This window comes from Furipterus horrens, unplaced genomic scaffold (genome assembly GCF_987537825.1).
Source record: "Furipterus horrens unplaced genomic scaffold, mFurHor1.1.pri manual_scaffold_11, whole genome shotgun sequence".
NCBI lineage: Eukaryota > Metazoa > Chordata > Mammalia > Chiroptera > Furipteridae > Furipterus > Furipterus horrens.
This window is the reverse complement of record NW_028327181.1, coordinates 91,234,215-91,240,836: the sequence shown is the minus strand read 5'-3', so window position 1 is coordinate 91,240,836 and position 6,622 is coordinate 91,234,215.

Genomic DNA, 6,622 nt, shown 5'->3' with positions numbered 1-6,622 from the left:
AGCCTCTGCCCCACTGTCAGCTGGGAGGGAGGAGCGGGGTGGCAGGCAGCCCTGGCGCCCTGGGAGATCGGCCCTGGGGGGACCCCTGGCCCCTCCTTCCTGCTTCCTCAGTGATTGCTGGCATGGAATGAAGGCTGTGATCCCAAGGGGGCCTTGACCACTCTGTTGGGGACAGAGATCCAACTTTATATACTGTCCCCGCAGCCAGAGTGCAACAGTCAATGTCTGAGGACTAAGTCCTGTTCTTTCCAAGCAAAGATGGTTGAGGAAGAAGAAACTTTTCTCCCCAGCCTGACCCAGAGCTGCTCTCAGGGAAGGAGGACCTACCTTTGAATACACCGGGTTGACCCCACTGGGGCGGAAGGGGAGCCCCAGGGGAGGACTAGAGCCAGGTAACAGAAGGTGAAGTTGAGCAGCTGCCCTGTGGTGGGTGTGCATAGGGGGCAGAGCCGTAGAGAATCACACGCGTGACGGTGGCAGGATGATGGATCCCATGTCAGCAGACATGACCAAGGGACAGTCTAAAATAGCAAATCAGCTTCCGACAACTTTCCATGGCACGGCTGTCACGAAGGTGGACATCTCCAGGCCCTCCCTGCGGGCTCACGTGTGGGGAACTGCAGGGGAGGAGCTCTGGGAGGAGGACTCAGGTGGGGACAGGGAAGCACAAGTTGAATATGTGAAGCGGAGGTGACAGCGTCACCCAGACGCTGAGCGTCACTTACCCAATTACGGATCCAGAGAATCTCAGAGAAGGAAAGGCAGGGCCTATCCACCCACCCTGGAATCCCCCCCTACACACCTTTGCCAACTGGTCACCAACCTCTGCTTGACTATCCCCAGGGACAGGACACTCACTACCACCCAAGGGAGTAACGCTCTGCTCTGCAGAGCCCAGCATTGCTAAAAGGTTACGTAAATGCACCGTCTTTCCCAGTCTCCTTGGGCCCTTGGAGTTGGAACCCTCCTGCTCCTGGGGTGGGGGTGGGTGTCTAGGGTGGAGAACCCAAAGCTAAGGTGGGTCTCAGAGACCTGAATATTGAGGTCCCTCTCTGCACCTAACACGTGCCCTCATCCTATGGCACGTTGTCCTTGTCGTAGGTCAGGCTGTGGTAACAAGCATGTGACAGACTGGCTGACTTCAACAACAAAGGTTGATGCCTGACAGTCCTGGAGGCTGGAAGTCTGAGGCCAAGGTGCCAGGGTGGCTGGGTCTGGTGAGAGCGCTGTTCCTGGTTTCCTCAACCTGGTGCAGAGAAAGAGCGCTCTGGTCTCTTCATCTCCTCGTGCGAACTCCAATCCCATCAGCGAGGTGCCAGCCCCACGCCCTCATCCAAAGGGACCCACCTCCAAACACCAGCCTGCTGGGGATTAAGGCCTCAAGATATGAATCTGGGGGAGGGAGGGGGGCACAAACATGCAGTCCATAACACTACCATTTATTGAGCAATTACTATATGCGCAGTAGACACAACTATCATCCCCATCTTACAGATGAGAACATAGAGGCTGACAAGCTTTAGCAACTTGCCCAAAGTTTGCCCAGTTAGTAAGGGGCAGAGATGTCAGGATCCAAAGCTCATGCTCTTAAACCTACACTCAGTCCTACCCGGAGCACTCGCGAGGCTCACGACCAGCCTCGGCCTCTTAGCCTCAAGGAACCCAACATGTTCTGCATCCGTTGGCCATGAGAGGACAGGACAGAACGGGCTCGTCCCTGGCACCTCTCTGCATTGTGTGAGCGCTGGGAGCCGTTCAGAGCAAGGGAGAGCCTGGGTTCCAGATGGCATAGACTGGGACCACGTGTTTGTGGTCCCACCTCAACGAGTGGCGGCCTCAGGAGGCGCAGGGCGGACAGGTAGACAAGACAGCAGATTCAGAAGCAGCTGCTCCAAACGTCTCCCTGGAGAGGTCATCAGTTTTTTCTTCACAAATACAAAACCCAAAGTAATGTAACATCCTCTGAGGCATTCAGTGTTCTGTTCTTAGAGATGAAAAGATTTGAAGCTACTCACCCCCCACACACACCTCTTTCTCTCTCTCTCTCTCTGTCTCTCTCTCTCTGTCTCTCTCTCTCTCTCTCTCTCTCTCTGTCTCTCTCTGTCTCTCTCTCACCAGCCTCCTCCTCTCTCTGAAGCTTGTTTTTGTGGAGCTCCACTCAGCAAGGCTATCTTCTATCAGCAATAACATCAAAGAAGTGTATTCTTTTAATATGCTTGTCTGCTTGTGTCTAAAACCAGAATAATGATTTTGTCCTCAACGAACGGATCTCGGCTTTCTTCTCTCCCCTGTAAAGGGGAGCAGCCTGCAGTTTGCTTGTACTGGATCAGGCTACAGCCCGTGACAACTTAGCATATTGTGTGTTCATCTAAGAAGAAACCCTTTGCTTTCATGTGAATCGCGTCTGCGTGATTTGCTGATGCTGTGTGGCACATTGCGCGGGGGGAATAGCAGTGGAGCTTATTAGTGTGGTCGGTAGGCAGGGCTGAGGCTGGACCAACTCGGTCCCTCCTTCCACAAATATTCCCTGAGCATCCACCATCCGCTTGCTATTCAGCTGAGATGTATGTGTCTCTGCCCCACTGAGACCAAAGAGAGTGTATCCAGCACAGGGCACTAAATATTTGTCAAATAAATGGGTCCTCAGTATGACTATGTATTAAATGCATAAAGCATCACAATACCCTGCAGTTTCATTAGTAAGAAGAGTCAATTTTGCCACCCCTTAAATCTGGGCCAGACCTGTCTGGCTTGGACCAATGGTATATAATGAAGGTAACATGTGATTTCCAAACTTGAACTTTAGGAAGCTGGGCACCTTCCACTCCATCCCCTCTTGCTGCTCTTGGAAGCCTGAGCCATCGTGTGAAGGGGTCCAGACTGGATGAGAGACCTGTGTTCCCCCCATAACCCAGCCAACAGCCAGCTGGCTTCCACCGGCCGCACTACCCAGCGAACAGGCAGCTGCGTACAAACACGGACGGGAGCCCAGCCAGGATCTGACCAGACCCAGCAGCGATCGGCTGCCCAGTTCATCTGAGAACCGGGTACTTAGATAAGCCTAGTCCAAAATGCCAACTCACCTAATTGCGGCCTAAAGAAATTTTTTTTAAATTATTTTTTCCATTACCATTTATCCCCCTTATACACCCTCCCCCTGCTATCACCACACTGTTGTCCACGTCTGAGTCCTTTTTCCTTATTAAAAAGCTGAAGAAAATGTTATTAAAGATTAAAAGAACTATAATGAAAATCTTTATAACATTTCAGCAGCTTTTCAGTTAAAAAAGCAATACATGTTTTTATAGAATACTTTGAAAATACGTAATACTATTGTTAATGTTCTATGTTTTTTGTTTTATGCATATGATGATAAATCACTTTCTTTTTGAAAAGATGGGATCATACGCTACACACTGAATTGTATCCTATTTTTTTAACTTATAAATTGTGAACATTTTTATTAATGAATTACTATTTTGTACTATTATTTTTATTAACTGTATATACTCTATTACACAGTTATACTTTATTGAAATAATTCCCTTTGGATGGCCATTTGCATTGTTTTTACATGTTACTGTCTTAAATAATATTGAGATGAACTAACTTACAGAAATACCTCGAGATATAAAACTGATATTTCCTTAGGACAAATTATTTTAAAATGGAAATGCTGAATTAAAGAAAACTCCATTTTCAAGCCTTTGGATCACAGTGTCAAATTTCTCTACAAAAGCATTTCTCAAACTTACAGGTCTCAGGGACTTTTTATACTCTTAAAAAATGTTAAGGATCCTAAGAGCTTTTGTTTATGTGGGGTTATTTTTATCAATACTAACCATTCTAGAAATTAAAGCATAGAGATTTTTAAGCCATTAATTCACTTAAAATAACAAACTCATTGCATGTTCACATTAGTAATTTATATAATCAAAAACAACTGTTTTACAAAACAAAAAAGCTTAGTGAGAATACTGACGTTGTTTTACACTTTTGCCAATTTTGTTAATAAGCTGACTTAATAAGAGATGCTGGGTTCTCATATCTGCTTCTGCGTCAATATGTTGCAATATTCCAGATCATGGAGCCTCTGGAAAACTTCACTGTATACTAGTGAGAGAACAAAACTGAAAAAGGTAAATAACATCTCAATATTATTACAAAAAATAGTTTTGATCTCCCAAATATCCTGAAAAAGCCTCAGGGAGCCCTAGAGATTTGTGAAACATTATTTAAAAAATAATAATAACTTCACTAATGTGTTAAGCATAGAGCAAGATCCATTCATTGCTATGTTTTCAAACAAACACCGTTATTGAGATATAAATCACATACGATAAAATTTACCATTTTGAAGCATGTAAATCATTATCATTTCAAGCCACTAAGCTTTAGGGTTGTTTGTTACACAGCCAAAGCTAACTGATATAAATTACATATGCATATTGACAGTGAAAGAGAAGCACTTAATAATGCATGAAGTAAGTAGCTTCTGTACAGTCAAGACAGCTCAATCAATAAGTGGTATTGTGATTGTTATTGCTTCTATTTGTAACAGTCAAACGTTTATTGAGTTTTGGCTATAAGCACTTATTATTCTCTATCACATTCAGATTGCTCAATAACCAACCTGTGAAAGAGGATTTATTAGCTCAGTTTCTGTCCCTACAGATTTTAAGAAGGTATTATTGTCCACCACAGTGGTGCTGGGGAGAACCCAAGAGAACCAGAGGACACGATCTCTGCTCACAGAGAGTTGGTAAAATGTACAAATATGAAATGTTTAAAGAATACCATCCATTCATTCTCTCTTCTGTTTATTTCCTAAATATTGTTGAGTATGCACTTTGCACAAGACTCTGTGCTAGACTCTGGGGGAGACAGGGATCAAGCAAGAATGGCTCCCCCACCCCCACCTGCTCCCACCTTAAGGGGTCTGACTGGTGGTGGTCTGCATGCGTAAATGTTGAATCACCTATCGCAACCCAGGGAGATTCTAACACAATAAAGATCAGTGGTATCGGGGTGACCGTAGGCAATGTCCCACGGGAGGTAGGAACGGTACAGCTGGGCTACGAGAACACAGAGTGCATTTTCGGGAACACACAGAAGCAAAGACAATGAGTATGGGTGCTGGAGAGAAAAACAAGGGGGCGGAGAGTTCATGGTCGGGGAGAGGGAGCTGAGACCACCAGGAAAGGCGAGGCTGCGCGGATAATCCAGGACCTGAACATTTAGGTGGAATAGTTCCAAGACAGGTACACCTGTTGCCACTTTCTTGTTCTCGATGGCAGACATTAATCAACTGCCTCCTACTGAGCCTGGATCTTTTTCAAGCTGTTCCAGGCAGCCCAACTAAGCAATCAGAGTTTGCATACAAGATGAACCCTACTTGCCATGGTTAGATAGTCATTCTCCCTCCTGAGGACAAAGGACAAAAATATTCAGCTGGCTCTAGATAAGGTGAATCATATAAAAGAAAAGAAACCCAGCTCCGGAGCCAGGCTTCCCGAGGTTAGATCCTGGTTTTTCCATGTCCCCAATCTGGGATCTGGGACCTTGTGCAAGATATTTGATCTCTCTGTTCCTCCGTTTCCATGTCTGTAAAATAGAATTACTCGTGTTGCAAAGAGGCTTAAATGAGATAACACAGTCAAAGCACTACGAACAGTGCCCAGCACATCACTAGTCTATCCAGTGCTTGTACTCTGGATTTCTTAATCTTTCTCCCTTGGAAAGTCAGCCAAGTTCCAAGTGGATTGAGATGAGAAAATAGAGTTAGTTAGCGGAGGTGGGGAAACGAGCGATAGTTACGAGCTTTGCTCTGTAGATAAGGACAGAGCCCATGACTACATATGGCCTCTGGGGAGAAAGGGCCGTACAAACCATCAGGCTTGGAGGAGGTAGCACCTTCCATTCCTGACTCACAGTAGAGACACTTCTACCACCGACACAGACACCTCAGCTCATACGAGTGCCCTGCATGGGTGTCAGCACCAGAACCAGCACCACTGCAGCTCCTGGAGCTCCACCTCTCCCCACTGAAGGGTAATCCTCATCAGTGCCTTTCTGCAGCCTAAAAAGGCTCTGCCAATGGAAGGCTCATGCGGTCTGATGGGCGGAGTCCAGGTCATAGAACAGCACCATAGCTGCAAGGGAGGCTGGGGAGATGCATTTGGTTTCTCCCTGGGGGTTGGGAGAAGGAGCTCATGACTTGGAAAGCTTTCCAAACACAGAAAGGGGCAGTCTTCAACATGACACACTGAGGAATCCACACTAGCCTGAGCCTACTGATGAGAAAATTGAGACCCAGAGAGGGGAAGCGGTTGGCTCAGCATCACGTAGAGAAGGAACAGTCATGACGGGAATCTTCACATTGCTGGCTTCTGGTTATAGCACCATGGCTTCATTCATTCTTTCAGCAAGTATCAAATGAACACCTATGCTTGTGACGTCTCTCAAAAACACAGCTACCCAAGTAATGCCAGCACTGAGACTAGGACACAGCGTCAAATGGGTTCTCTCTGCCTTCAGGAAAATTCATTGTGGGAGGGAACACCCTCAGGTAAGTGAGCCAGGTGCTAAGGGGCACCCTCTTCACCCCCTGACTCTCTGTCCC